The following is a 16,415-nucleotide window of genomic DNA, read 5'->3' as shown; positions in this document are numbered from 1 at the left end:
TCGGCCTTGCTAGCCTCTCAATCCTGGTACGAGTCTCGTCTGGAGATGGATTCCGGCGGTGGTCCGTTAATCTTCCCGGCCGACTCCTCCCTGACTACTCTCTAACCTCTTCTTTCTTTTGCAGGCAATTTGGCGGGGTTCTCCTTGGACCCCTATTTGGGTTGGAGGGGCAAAATGACATTTTATTATTATTATTATTATTATTTTTTTGCGTTACAAGATGTCAATATCCTATAGTATACTATAGATATTAAAAGTGGTAGTGTCTGAAAGCAAATTTTATAACTTTGAAGTATGTAAATATGAAATTAAAAGTATCAGTAAAAAAAAAAGTTTAAAACATGTATACTTAAATTGATTGGTGAATGACATAAGTGCATTTAATGGAAGCTGAGCTTGGAAAGTACTGAGATTAGAAAACTTTCCTGCCGTAATACAAGTTGAAAATAATAATAATAATAATACAACCAATTATGGAAGTTGAGAGGTGATTTAAAAGCATAGAGCCACAGTTTGCACGAGGCATTACGATTATGGTCAAAATTTTAGAGGTATATGGAGAGGGACTACGGTATGAGATTGTCAAGATACCTTAAATTTAAGAAACCATGATTTAAGATGAACTTGGATGGGGGATACATGAGGATTAGTGTAACGACCCTAAATTTCCACATATCTAGAGTCGCCACTAACGTCTCATGCTCATCCCTAATGCAGAATAAAAATCTAAGCATGCTCATCTTTATTAGCGGAAAAATTTAAAAACTTCAGAATACATTAAAACATTGGAAAACACTGCCGGACTTACGTGTTTCAAATATCGTGCTGGAGTTCAAAAAGATAAAATAAAATGATTACAAATTAATTAATATAAATGAATGAAATGCAAACGCCCTATCCTAACCAAGACTAGGAATAAAATATGCAACTATCCTATGCACGCGCCACAGTCTCTGATCACGATGCCACCGTCAACCGTACATGGGAGCCTTGCATTTACCTGAAAAACAATATGGCACACGGCCTGAGTATTTCGAAGAAATACTCAGTAAGTGACCCCACTATAGGGGCCATGCTAATGCAAACACATGCAATCATGAATAGGGACCTATCTCTAATCATCTTAGGGGTGGCCTCCAGTCTCGGACAAATTGGATGTGTAGTACTTCCCTACACACGACTCACACGTGCGAGTGTGAGTCCCCAGGGCGCTCGCACACCCCCTGGACCCTCTGGTCAAGCTAATCTGTAGCGACGTCCGGAGGTCAGCGGAACCCCATAGTGACATGCGCCTCATGAACACCCTCATCTGTGTGCTTTCGCACCTGTGCGCATTCGCGCTCATCATAAGGTGCGCGTCCGCACTCATCATCTCTAGGGGAAGTAGCCCTATGCTTATGAACATACAAAATGCATGAGGTCCCTCTAAATCCATCGTAATGTCTCTTCTGACACAACCCTCTAGTCTCATCTCTTTGTTACTCTAGGTAACGCATATCGTGAATATTGATATTAATATCATTTTCATGCTCTTAGGGTTGTGTCCTACATCGATCTAACGACATGATGCAATATGGCACTCATCATCATCTAGCATGCTCAATATGGAAAACATCATCATATTAAGGTAAAAATCATGCAATCATCATGCTCATCATAATGCCACAACGTGCGTCAAACATATTAAGCGTCACTCAACAAAATATGTATAAACTGGCACATATCATCAAGCATCATACAATCTATTTAGCCTATCCTATAGTAAGGCCACTTACTTGGTTGGCCTCGGCCGAAGTACTCCTTAAATAGCTAAACGTAAGCTCCCGTTCCGTGAGAGCTGCTTCCTACTTCGCTGGGTTTGTTTCCTATCACGCGTTCACCACTTTCCGTTAGTATTTCATAATTAATTTACCTATAATTTAATAAATGTGAAATAGGCCTCTAAAACGGCCTCGGATACCTTAATCGGGGCCGAAAATAGATCCGGGAGGGTCGAAACAGTGGAAACCGGGCTGAAAACAGGTGAGCCGAGCCGAACAGCCGCTGGAGCCGCCGGAGGAGCCGCCGGAGCGTCACTGGAGGGAGCCCGAGCCATTTGCGCCGAGCCGAGCCGAGGACTGCCGCGCCGCTGTGTGACACGTGGCAGCAGTAGAGAAAGCCACGTCGGGCGGTAGTGTCGGGTCGAAGCGCGGGTCGGAGTCCGGTTCGGGTCGTGGTTCGGGTCGCGGGCTGTGGAAGGCTACTGGGCCAAGGCTAAACGTTGGTCCTCGGCTTACTGGGCTGGGCCGCAAGTGTTTGGTTTGCAGGCCGGCTCAATTGGACCGTGGGTCTAGTCTGGGTTGGTTCAACTGAACCGTAGCTTCTGGGCCGGTTTGAGGTTTGGGCCGCTATAGTTGGGCTGGGCCGAAGGCAGAGGCCAAGGGAGGAACGGGCTGGCTCTCCCGGGTTCTGGGTTCGGGTTGACCCGGATCCGTGGATCTCGTGTTCCTTACCCGACTTTGGCCGATTTTCCGGCGAGCTTTCTCTCTCCTTCCCGCGGCGTTTCCGTTGCCGATTTCGGTCCTCTTCCTTCTCTTTTCCTCTTTGTTCGTCGTTCTTCTTTCCTTTTTGGGAGTTTTGCGGCCTAAAAGCTCCTAAAAGCCATAGATCTAAGAATCGATTTTCCGACCTCGGTTACCGACGACGACGCTTACGAAATAACACAAAACGCACCCTGAGTTATTGTGCTTTCGTTAGGGATCTCTCTTACGGTAGTAACAGGTCGTTTGGTGTCAGTTTAAGGGTGGTTTGAGGGCTCGTCGGAGAAACTGGACACTCGCCAACGTTTGTCCGAACTCTCTCTCTCTCGAAATTTTCTCTCTTTTCTCCCTTTGCAGGCGTTCTGAAGGTGCTGGGCTGAGGGTGGGCGTGTTGTGGCCGTTGTTTCGCGTGGGTTCCGCGAAACTCGGCGGACGCCGGAAAACTCGCGGGTTTTCTGGCGACTGATTTTTTTTTTTTTTCGTTTTCATTTATTTATTTATTTATTATTAATATATATATATATATATATATTTTTTTTCTTTCTTTCTCGGGTCGTTACAATTAGAGTGGGACATTGTCTCTAAATCAACTAGAAGTTTTGTGGTAACCCTCCTTAGGGTACATGAATGCACTCCGGAAGCTCAACGTAAATCAAATTGTAGTAGAAAATTATCGAACAATTTTTTCTAGCAATGTCAATATGGTTAAAAGGTATTACCATAGTTAAGGTATCAAGACTGTAATTTTAAGTTGGATTTTTTTTTTATGTATCCCAAGTTTATGGCATTTGAGGATATCTATCATGCTCATGTAATACCAATTTTTAGAATTTTGCTAAGCCTCCTTCTTGGTATTACGAGCTAGTTGGAAAAAAAAAAAAAAGTTGTGGTGCCCTCATATGATGGTCAGAGGACAATTGTTAAAAATAAAATTTTGAGGATGAATGGGCAAAGAGGTCAATTATTGAACCTTTACCAAAGTTTAGAGAATTTGATTGCGAGAACAATGTAGTGTAGGAAACTAGTAAAATTACAGATCAGTTGATGAAATCATCATGAAAGGAAAAAAAAAAAAAAAATGAGGGTCTGAGATTAAAATTGAGCAAGTTTGCCCATCTTAGTGTCCACATGAACATTGATGTCAATGAAGCGTCTGAGCCAGAGTTCTGTTACTCATGAAATTTACGAGAAGAATCAAGATGACGAGATAAGGTTATTTATGAAATTTTGGTGATCATTCGAATATGATAAGGCTAACCCAAGTGTATGTGAAAATTGACTAAAATGCCCCTATAATTAGGTACCACTAGTTTATGACCAAAGTGATCTCTCAATAGCATTCAAGTTGATGAGGAGTCTTATCTCATGATATGAAAGGATTATACAAGTTACAAGGCTATTGGAATATGCTGAGAAATTAAACTAAGATTTGGGGTGGTAAATGTAACGACCCTAAATTTCCACATATCTAGAGTCGCCACTAACGTCTCATGCTCATCTCTAATGCAGAATAAAAATCTAAGAATGCTCATCTTTATTAGCGGAAAAATTTAAAACTTCAAAATACATTTAAACATTGGAAAACACTGCCGGACTTACGTGTTTCAAACATCGTGCTGGAGTTCAAAAAGATAAAATAAAACGATTACAAATTAATTAATATAAATGAATGAAATGCAAACGCCCTATCCTAACCAAGACTAGAAATTAAATATGCAACTATCCTATGCACGCGCCACAGTCTCTGATCACGATTCTACCGTCAACCGTACATGGGAGCCTTGCCTTTACCTAAAAAACAATATCGCACACGGCCTGAGTATTTCAAAGAAATACTCAGTAAGTGACCCCACTACAGGGGCCATGCTAATGCAAACACATGCAATCATGAATAGGAACTTATCTCTAATCATCTTAGGGGTGGCCTCCAGTCTCGGACAAATTGGATGTGTAGTACTTCCCTACACCACTCACACGTGCGAGTGTGAGTCCCCAGGGCGCTCGCACACCCCCTAGACCCTCTGGTCAAGCTAATCTGTAGCGACGTCCGGAGGTCAGCGGAACTCCATAGTGTCATGCGCCTCATGAACACCCTCATCTGTGTGCTTTCGCACCTGTGCGCATTCGCGCTCATCATAAGGTGCGCGTCCGCACTCATCATCTCTAGGGGAAGTAGCCCTATGCTTATGAACATACAAAATGCATGAGATCCCTCTAAATCCATCGTAGTGTCTCTTCTGACAAAACCCTCTAGTCTCATCTCTTTGTTACTCTAGGTAACGCATACTCGTGGATATTTATAATAATATCATTTTCATGCTCTTAGGGTTGTGTCCTATGTCGATCTAACGACATGATGCAATATGGCACTCATCATCATCTAGCATGCTCAATATGGAAAACATCATCATATTAAGGTAAAAATCATGCAATCATCATGCTCATCATAATGCCACAACGTGCGTCAAACATATCAAGCATCGCTCAACAAAATATGTATATACTGCACATATCATCAAGCATCATAATCCACACATCATCATAACTCATGCAATTTATTTAGCCTATCCTATAGTAAGGCCACTTGGTTGGCCTTGGCCGAAGTACTCCCTAAATAGCTAAACGTAAGCTCCCGTTCCGTGAGAGCTGCTTCCTACGTTGTCGGCGGTGTTTTTCTATCACACCGTTCACCACTTTCCGTTAGTATTTCACAATTAATTTACCTATAATTTAATAAATGTGAAATACGGCTCTAAAACGGCCTCGGATACCTTAATCGGGGCCGAAAACAGATCAAGGAGGGTCGGAATAGTGGAAATCGGGCTGAAAACAAGTGAGCCAAGCCGAGCAACCGCCGGAGGGAGCCCGAGCCATTTGCGCCGATCCGAGCCGAGGGACCGCCTGCGCCACTATGTGACATGTGGCAGCAGTAGAGCGAGCCACATCGCGCGGTAGCGTCGGGTCGAAGTGCGAGTCACAGTCCGGTTCGGGTCGTGGTCCGGGTTGCGGGCTGCGGAGGCTACTAGGCCAAGACTACAGTTGGGCCTCGGCTCATTGGGCTGGGCCGAAAGTTTTTTTTTCGGGTTGTAGGCCAGCTCGATTGGACCGTGGGTCTGGTCTCGGGTTGGTTCAATTGAACCGTAACTTTTGGGCTGGTCTAAGGTTTGGGACACTGTAGTTGGGCTGGGCCGAAGGCAGAGGCCGAGGGAAGAATGGGCTGACCCTCTCGGGTTCTGGGTTCGGGTTGACCTGAACCCGTGGGTCTCGTCTTCCTTACCCGACTTCGGCCGATTTTCCGGCGAGCTTTCTCTCTCTCCTTCCCGCGGCGCGTTGCCGATTTCGGTCCTTTCTCTTCCTCTTCCTCTTTATTTGTCGTCCTTCTTTCTTTTCTGGAAGTCTTGCGGCCTAAAGGTTCCTAAAACCACATATCTATGAACGATTAGGAAAAACCCAATTTTCCGACCTCGGTTACCGACGACGGCGTTTACGAAGAAGCACAGAACGCACCTTGAGTTATCGTGCTTTCGTTAGGGACCCTTCTCGTGGTGGTAACAGGTCGTTTGGTTTCGGTTTGAGGGTGGTTTAAGGGTTCGTCGGAGAAACTGGACATTCGCCGATTTTTTTTTCCGAAATCTCTTTCTCTCTCGTAGTTTCTGTCTTTTCTCTCTTTGCAGGTATCCTTATGGTGCTGGGTGTCGTGGGCTGAGGGCTGGGCGTGCTGTGACCGTCGTTTCGCATGGGTTCCGCGAAACTCAGCGGTCGTCGGAAAACTCGCGGGTTTTCCGGCGACTGAGTTTTTGTTTTTTGTTTTTTTTTCTCGTTTTCTCGTTTTCCTCTTTTATTTATTTATTTATTAATATATATTTTTTTTCTTTTCCGGGTCGTTACAGTAAATGACCAAAATACTCTTATGAGAATTCTAAGCTGTTTTTGAGACTTTGAAAGACACAAAGTACTATGAAAATTTAGAAAATTTATATGAGACTCATACGATATTAACGATGAGTATGGAAGATCTTAAGGAGATTAGGACAACTTTGGGATATGAATCCAGAGGAAAAAATACAAGGATAGCAGGATTCTCCTCGACAATTGACAACAACCAATGTCATTAGGAAACAAATATAAGGATAGTAGTATTCTCACTGATATTCTAATGTGAAATCAAACATTAATAAACTTATATATTATGGAATTGGAAATACAGCAAATATAAAAGGCATGAGTTGTCATGCACTTCAACTAAACAAAATGAGCAGATGAATGTTGGCCCTAATTAATATATTTCCTTTACGAAAGACTTTGTCATAAGATTATTGCAAGTTAGTTCTTTGAGGAGGATCAATACAATGGCTTTTGTCCAGTGATCTTCATCCTTAGTTTCTGAAACTCACGGTACGTTTCTTGCCAAGGACGTTTGTTAGAAAACAAGGATCACGAGATATCTCTTTGCTACAAAGCTTTATGGGAGATTATTATAAAAAAAAAAAAAATGGTGTCATTTTGGCTCCCAACAAAGTTGTCAGAACTTGATGAGATGTTGCCTTGTAGAACCCTTTAAAAATAGAAGTAAACTTATATGTGCAACATTCTTTTATATCATTTGGAACATCTAGTTACAATGAAATAGGAAAATCTTCAAGGATGTAGAAGGATCTTGGAAAGCCTAAGATGTGCTGTTTACTTCACACCTCTCTTTGTATAGCATCTATAAAACTTTTCCACCATTTTCATGATTTTTATTCATAGCAACTACGTGGTTATTAAGAATTTATGAAAGAATTTAGAAAGGATTTAGGCATGTAAAGAAGTGTTTATGATCCATACAAGTGAGAACATACTTGTTAAGAATTTTTCCTTAGTGGTACTTCAGGACTTAACAAAGAACTCTTAGAATAAGAATCCGAGTTGTTCCAAGATTAAAACACTCTCGAGGACGAAAGTTTCTTCTAGGGGATATGATGTAACAGCCCAAAAATAAATAAATAAATAAATAAAAATTATTATTATGTAAAAAAAAAAAATAATAATAATAATATTAATAAATAAGTAAATAAAAAAAAACCATTATTCTCTCCTTTCTCTCCCAAGTCACTTCCCCAATAATCTCTCCTCGACACACCTCACAATTCCTGGAAAATGAAACAGAAATGAAAAAGCTCAGATTTAAGAAAACATACATGCCTCACATAAAATTTATAGGAGATGAGTTGACAAGGATGATCAAGATTTACATGGGAGAGAGATTTGACATTTCTGTAAGTTATATCTCAGATCTTCTTTTCTTTTATCCAATTATTTAGTTTTATTTAGCAATTTACTTAGTAAGATACGTCATGATCAATAGGAGAAACAAAATAGAATCGATTAAATTGGCCAGAAATAATGGCCAACCTAATTGAAAAAGTAACAAACAAAAATAAAAAGAAATGATTAAACAGATTTAACTTATCAGAATTTCTTCTCTCCTGCAAAAACAAGCACAAAAAAGGGTTCAGATTAAGTTTTGCGCGTAAGAGATATTTTAGTAGAAAGAGATATTTTGCTAGAAAGAGATATTGCATTTGAAGAGGTTAGTAGTTTTCTTTTTATTTTATTTAATGATATTAAAAGTCATCTCGAACAGAGAGACAATTAAAAGAAGGAAAACACAGTAATAGACCGGGACGGAAGACTGTGAATATAATTGAAAATTATCTGAAAAATGTTAGAAGGGTATTAAACACCATCAGAGAAAATAGAATATCGGAGAAATTTTAATGATTATTAAATGGTTTGTATGAAAATAATACTATAACAAACATATATAAATATTTCAAGACCTAACTCAAGCAAAGACTCGAACGTTCAAGACTATAACGTTCGCATGAAGTATAACACATGGGTCAACATAAATTAGAGAAACAATTTTGTAGAAAGTTAAATTTGAAACTGATGTCATGGGCTCACATAGGTTGACTTGGATTTCAATGGACTTTCATTAAGGATAACGACGGAACATCAGCCTAAGCTAACCAGGTAAGTGACCTTACTATCGGCATGGTTATATTTGATGTTGACACGTGTCCTGTGGTTCTGCACGTGTCATATATATTGATATGTGTGAATTGTCTGTGGATCGATATGCTTCCTATATGTTATGTTATGTTATAATATGTGGATCGTATGATAATAATTATGGTACGATGTGCTCTAGAAGATGTTTGAGATAAGATACGAGAAGGATGCACAAAACGAAATGTAACGATAGGAGTAAGATACGTTCATGAAACGTTAAGGTTAGATTACATACCGGAGTGCTATGGATAGGAGAGATTGATGAAAGAATACGGTTAGGTTATGGGTAGAAAGGGATAGGTTTGTGATAGATTGATAGAACGATGGCGTTAGGATACGTTCTGGTGATGAAATGACTAAGGTACGTTACGTAATGATATGTCTGTGATAGGTATAAGAACGTTAAGGCTATGGTAAGTTAGAGAACGATATGACTATGAAGTGTTTACGTTATGACTTGGTTATGATATGGTACATTGTATGCTAGATTATTGTGCTTAAGTACGTAGTTATGTGAACGTGAATGTATGTTATGTATGCTGCTTAGTTGAGGTGATATGTTATGCATGTGACGATGTGTGGCCCTCGAACAATTATGGCTTGTTTGTATGAATATTTGAATGTAACTGCATGAATTGTATGACATGAAATACGGTAAATTGCATGAAACATAACCCCATTAGGAATATGGATGATATGTAAATAAATGAGAATGAGAATGACATGTAAGCATGAAAACGTGACAGGGGTTATGTTCATTAATGATAACTGTAGGACTAGTGGGACCTCATGCATATTGTGTGCTCATGCATTTGGGGGGATACCCCTTATCCCATCACGAGGGTACGGGCGCGTACATCCAATGGTAGGACAACGATCGTTATGCTTTGCATAGTGCTGTCATGACGGTTCTAGTTTTAACGGGTCTCGGTATAAGGGCTCCCAGAGCATGCCCACCGGCTAGGGACAGTGGCCCAGCGGTGTGCGAACTAGCTGGTGAGCCCATACTCGCACGTATGGGCTGCGTGCAGAGTATATGGTACACATCCACGATTACCTGTTAGGATTACACCGTAGGGAAAACGAAACGAAACGAAATGAAACGAAAAATAGGTCCCATCATTTCATTGCATGTGATTGTTGCATAACCCCGATAGGGGGGTCACTTACTGAGTATTCTAGAGATACTCAAGCCTCGTGCTACTTTACTTTTTCAGGTTAAGGCAAGGCACTCCTATACGGTTGACGACGACATTGCCACTCGAGACCATGGCGCATGCATAGGGTAGTGGTATTTATTTTCTTAGTCTTAGGCTAGAATAGGATGTTTTTTTAAACTTAAACTCTTATTCATTTTATTTAGTCTTTTGTTGTGTCATTTTAAAGATGTTTTCGAAACACGTAAGTCCATGGCTGTGTTTTAAGTTAAAGGTCATGTTTTATGGAATTTAAATGAAGTCTTCCGCATTCAATGTTTATGGTATGTATACAGTAGCGACCTTAAATTAAGTAGAAAATTTTGGGTTGTTACATACCCTATGCATGTGCCATGGTCTCGTAGGGTTTGACCTCGCCGGAGTTTCATAAGATTTTCTCTGTCCTCTTCGTTTTCTTTATTTTTTTTCCTTCTTTGCAGGTGTTTTAGGGTGGCTGAAGGTCGGGATCGAGTTTCTGTGGCATCCCAGCCTTCGGCCGCCCTTTGTGGGTCGTGTGCGAACGCAAACTCCGACGTTCGCTGGAGTTTTCAGTTCTGCCGACGACTCCATTTTTTTTCGATCCATTACATCCATGGAGTCGGGTCAACCCGAGAGAGCTAGCCCGATTCTTTCCCTCGGTCTCTGCCTTCGGCCCAGCCCAACTATAGCTGCCAAAACCTCAAACCAGCTCAGAAGCTACGGTTTAGCTGAACTAACTCGAGACCAGACCCACGGTCCAATCGAACCGTCCTGCAACCCAAAACACTTGCGGCCAGCCCAGTAAGCCAAGGCCCAACATTAGTCTTGACCAGTAGCCATCTGTTGCCACGACCCAAACTGCGACCCGAACCGGACTGTGACCTGCGGCTCGACCCGACGCTGCCGCACGACGTGGCTCGTTCTTCTGCTGCCACGTGTCACACAGCGACACAGGCGGCCCCTCAGCTTGGCTCGGGCTCCCTCTGGTGATGCTACGGTGGCTCCTAGCATCTGTTCGGCTCGGCTCACCTGTTTTCGGTCCAGTTTCTAGTGTTTCGACCCTCTCGGACCTATTTTCGGTCCCGATTAAGTATCTAAGGCCGTTTTAGAGTCGTATTTCACATTTATTGAGTTATTGGTAAATTAATTATGAAATACTAACGAAAGATGACGAACGGTGTGATAGGAAACAAACCCCGACAATGTAGGAAGCAGCTCTCATGGAACGGGAGCTTATGTTTTGCTAATTAGGGAATACTTCGGCTAAGGCCAACCAAGTGGCCTTACTATAGGATAGACTGAAGATTGTTTGAATTATGATGATGCATGAGTATGACGTTGTGTTGTGATGTATGTTAAATGTACGTTATTTATGTTTCGATACATGACATACATGTTATATTTGATGCACTTAATGACTTCTATGATGAGTATGATGTATGTATGACGATGTTATTAACATGATGATGTTTTCCATGTTGAACATGCCTTATTGTAACGCCCCTAATTTTCTCTACCCTAATTAGCGACGTTACCTTATACTCGTCTAATCAATAGGACAAGAGTTCACGTGAGACAGTCTTAATAACGATAATGCATTCATCAATATAAGCAGTTCATACCTAGGAAAACAATAACGACAACCTAGCCTAGAAGTAATCAATAGAGAACTAGAGGAAACAATCGCAAAACTATGAACCCAAAAGAATCCAACAAGGCGCCTACGACACTCTAGACTCTCCTCAAGATTTCTATGGCCCTTCGCATCATCCACCGTCACCCGTACATGGGAGCCTTGCCCTTGCCTGAAAATATGGGTAGCACGTGGCTTGAGTATTATATAAAATACCTAGTAAGTCGCCCCACTGTTGGGGTTAAGCATATATTCATATATTCAGATACAAGCAGTCGCACACAATACACCTACATGTCGCACACGATACACATACATGATGCACACAACACACATACATGTCGCACATAATACCCATACATGTCGCACATAACAGCCATACCTGTAGCACATAATAACCATACATGTCGTACATAATAACCATACATGTCGCACATAATAACCATACATGTCGCACATAATAACCACACATGCCGCACAGTGTTAGAAGAACGAAGCTGAGAGAGGGGTCTGTCTTCCATTCCTTCCCATGGCCTTAGGCCCTTGCTTTGTCCGGGCGGGGGTGGATGCATGGTAATTTCCCACACATGGCCCACGTGTGTGACTGTGGGCCCACCAGGCGAGCTCGCAAGCGAACTCCCTGGGCCTGGCTTGATCGGGTATGTAAGACATACAATACCGGACAAAGGAGGGCCTGCATGATATCGTGGCGAACACAATATCGAATATACGCATCCATACCATCAGTAGCATAACGGGGGAGTGCCCCAGGTACATAACCATAGCGTGCATGAGGTTCTTAAGGTTTACCTCCATGGCATTATACATACAACGTTCCATCCCCTCGCCGCATTACATAGCATAACCGAGTCCACATTGAGCAAGCATATCATAGCATACTAGTCATCTCATTCATGGCATGCGGGGTTCTCATTACAATCATGACATGTCAACCAAGCTCATCATATATACGGGGTAACAAACCGTGTCACAACATCATATTCATAAAAATGGCATACATAGCAATTCACTGCAAGAATCATATACATAAACATAGCATGCATAGCATTTCACTGCAAGAAACATCTAACCTAGCATACAACAACAACATATGGTGCATGCAAGGGCCATAGGGCACGCACCAACATACATACATAACTAACGCCAACAGTAAGGTTACTTACCTCCTTGGCCTTGGCCGAAGTCACCCACAATGCTAACTCCGGCGCCTAACTACCTCCTATAAGATAACATGATACACTTAGAGCCCTTTCACAACTAGCTCTTATGCCTAGCTACCAAGGTACGTCCCTATCATAAGCTATTTTATCACAATGGAGTTATACTGACCTCAGATGGCTGAAACAAGGGTGGAAATGGCTCCAGAAGGGTCAAAAACCTAAAATCGGTATACTTTTTGGATGTCGAGCCGCCAAGCCGCACAGCCGAGCCGACCTAGCTAAGCTGCCGGTGGAGCCGAAATCGACGGGCTGCAAAGAACCCTAACGGCGCAGGGTTTCTGGGCGCGCCTCTGGTTTGGGCCGAAAAGGAACGAGGACTAATGGTGGTGTCCGAGTGCGGCCTGAGAGGTGTGGGTTGCACGCCAGCCGAGATGAACCGCGAAATGCTGAGGGTCGACCCGCGCCTGCCGCTTTTTTTTTTTTTTTTTTTTTTCCTTTTTGAAACCCTTACCGTTACACTTATGATGTTGTTTGCCATATTGCATCATGTCGTTAGATCGACATAGGACACAACCCTAAGAGTATGAAAATGATATTAATGTAAATATCCACGAGCAAGTGTGACATAGTGTAACCAAGAGATGAGACTAAAGGGTTGTGTCAAAAGAGATGTATAATTGGACTTAGAGGGACCTCATGCATATTGTATGTTCATAAGCATAGGGCTATTTCCCCTAGAGATGATGAGTATGGACGCGCACCGTATGATGAGCGCGAATGCGCATAGGTGCGAATGCACACAGATGAGGGTGTTCATGTAACGACCTGACTTATCATATAAGTAGCGGTCAGGGCCGTTACGAAAAATAATGTGATTTATTTAGAAAAGAATGAAAACCATGCAAAACGATCATTTATTAGAAATCAAGTGCGGGGCACCCTTTAAAAATTATATATAAAAAAAAAAAAACAATGCCGCCAAAAGATATTCAAAACAAATTAGGAAATTTAAAATCAAAAGGAAATCTAGTGTGACCACCTAGTTCCCACAAACTAGGCGTCCACAACATAGTTTAAATTAATAACAAAAGTGCGGAAACGTATCTCCCACAAAATGAGACTACAAAAAAAACATAAAAATCCTTGAATTGCCCCGTGACTGACTTTAGCATCCTACTCGTCACCTCCATGCCACAGCTTGCATGAAAATCATTTTAAAAATAGGATGAGTATAAAAATACTCAGTAATGGACTCCCATATTGGGGCCAACATAAGAATCATCATAAGACGATCAACCAAAACACGTAGCAGATGATTATTGCCACCACAACATCAACGTCACTTTTACTCCTTAAAGTGGTTATTCCTAGTTGGTTACCCAAAACACACAGCATGTAACCATTACCACAAGGACCTCACCTCCTTATTTCCTCCAATTGACTATCAACGGCTGGTTACCCGAAAACACACATCATATAATCCTTACCTGGATAGTCGTTTTCTAGAATCACCCCCAAAGGTGACTATTGGTAGCTAGTTACCCGAAACACACAGCGTGTAACTATTACCACAAATCCCTTAACCGTGGCTACCTACAAGCACAATATACCGGCAATAGACACCTACCTAGACGACACAACCTAACCATATTACACCACAATCAGATTACACGACTATCAGATTACACGGGAATCAGGTTACATGACAATCAGATTACACAACAATCAGATTACACGACAATCAGATTACACGACAATCAGATTACACGACAATCAGGTTACACGACAATCAGATTACACACGGTTACACACAGCGATCAAATTACCCAAAGCGATCAGATTACACACACAGCGATCAGATTACACTCGACAATCAAATTACACAGAACCTAGCCATAGGAAGATTCTGTTCGACCCATTTTTCAAAAAAAAAAACAAAACGTTAATTTTCAACAGGCGTATCCCTTACCTAAGGAGCTGCTTTCTTGGCCTTTCCTAATCAACGACGGTCCGACTTCCCTCGAACTGAGCCTTCTTCCTACGTAGGCGTTGAACCTTTGCTACATTTAATCCTCTTGAGGTCGGTTCTGGCAACGACGATGGCGTTCCCTCGCGGCGGCGGCGATGTGGGTGCTGGGCGGGGGGTTTCTGATGTGGGAAGGGGTGCGGAGCGGTGTGGGAAACAATCGGCTGCGGGATCATAAGCGTTGGGTGGCAGGGCCTTAAGGAAAAAAAGTCAAAAAGAGGGAAGGAAGAGCGGCGGCAGAAAGAAGGTAGAGTGGTGAGCGGCTGCTGGCTAAGGGTTTGGCTCCCATGCTAAACCCTAGGGCTTATTTTTTTAACTCTTATTTTGTCATTGGGCCATGGGCCCAAAACATGGACCTTACAATATTCCCCCAAAAAGAAACTTTCGTCTTCATAGTTCAAACCCTTATCTAACCGTAGAGGTTTGAAATCTATCACATGCGATGAGTCAGATATGTATAGTTGCAATATCGATACATGGAACACATTGTGGACTCCTGAGAGTGTAGATGGTAGGGCCAACCGGTAAGCTACTTGTCCCACTCGCTCCAAGATCTTTAATGGTCCAATGAAGCGTGGACTTAACTTTCCTTTGCGCCCGAACCTAAGAACGCCTTTCATGGGAGCCACCTTAAGGAATACTTTGTCTCCAACCTCAAACTCCAAATCTCTTCGTCTCACATCGGTATAACTCTTTTGCCTGCTTTGGGCCGTACGCATTCTAATCCTTATTTTCTGGATAGCCTCATTAGTTGCTTGCACTAAGTCGGGGCCCAACAACTTGCGTTCTCCCACTTCATCCCAACACACTAGGGATCGACACTTCTTCCCGTATAAGGCCTCAAAAGGTGCCATACCCAATGTCGCTTGATAACTGTTGTTATAAGTGAACTCTATGAGATGCAAGTGTGTGTCCCAGCTACCGACAAAGTCCAACATACAGATCCATAACATGTCCTCCAGAATTTGGTTTAAGCGTTCAGTTTGCCCATCGGTCTGTGGGTGGAATGCTGTACTAAACTCTAGCCGTGTACCTAAAGCTTTCTGAAGGCTTTTCCAAAACTTTGATGTGAAATAGGGATCCCTATCTGACACAATGGATATCGGTACCCCGTGCAATCTTGTAACTTCCTTCAAGTACAACTGAGCCTATTTATCCACGGAATAAGTGGACTTCCATGGCAGGAAGTGGGCTGACTTTGTGAGCCTATCAACCACAACCCATATAACTGTGTAGCCTTTGGCCATCCTCGGTAATCCCACTATAAAGTCCATGGCGATGTTCTCCCACTTCCATTCAGGTACGCTAAGTGGTTTTAATAGCCCCGCCGGCTTCTGCCTTGGGGCTTTGACTTGTTGACAAACAAGATACTTGCTCACGAACTTGACCACATCACGTTTCATATTCCGCCACCAATAATGTCGTTTCAAATCCTGATACGTCTTGGTACTGCCAGGATGTAGGGCGAATGGTGAGTGGTGAGCCTCGGTTAGGATTTCTACCTTCAGTTCTTCTTCATTTGGCACACACAACCGCCCATGGTACAAGAGCCCCCCATCGGCTGTCAATGCAAACTCCTCTATCTAATTGACCTCTATCAAACGTCTTTTTCCAACCAAATCTGGATCACCATGTTGTTTATCAATAAGACGTTGCCTCAAGGTCGGTTGTATCGTTAACTGGGCCAGTTGAGCGGCAACCTCCCCCACAGCCACTACTACACCGGTGCGTTCTAGATCCTGCTGGATCGCGTTTTATGTGGTGATTAGAGCTGTCACGACCCGATTTTCGAGGCTTCAAAAAACTGAATCATGACCCAAAAGA

The 16,415-nt window shown here is 42.4% G+C and overlaps 1 long non-coding RNA gene across 1 annotated transcript; it reads right to left on the bottom strand.

The window, feature by feature from the left end:
• Positions 1–11,338: 11,338 nt before the first annotated feature.
• Positions 11,339–12,837, bottom strand: LOC111784251 (uncharacterized). The gene is made up of 3 exons (XR_002813506.2): positions 12,735–12,837; positions 12,569–12,624; positions 11,339–11,556 (listed from the first exon to the last, which is right to left on the bottom strand). It is a non-coding gene; the product is annotated as an uncharacterized LOC111784251 (long non-coding RNA).
• Positions 12,838–16,415: the final 3,578 nt, after the last annotated feature.

The sequence above is a fragment of the Cucurbita pepo genome, chromosome 4, assembly GCF_057944985.1.
Source record: "Cucurbita pepo subsp. pepo isolate OVF chromosome 4, ASM5794498v1, whole genome shotgun sequence".
Lineage (NCBI taxonomy): Eukaryota > Viridiplantae > Streptophyta > Magnoliopsida > Cucurbitales > Cucurbitaceae > Cucurbita > Cucurbita pepo.
Note: the sequence above shows the minus strand (reverse complement) of the source record. Positions and strands in the feature narration are given on the sequence as shown.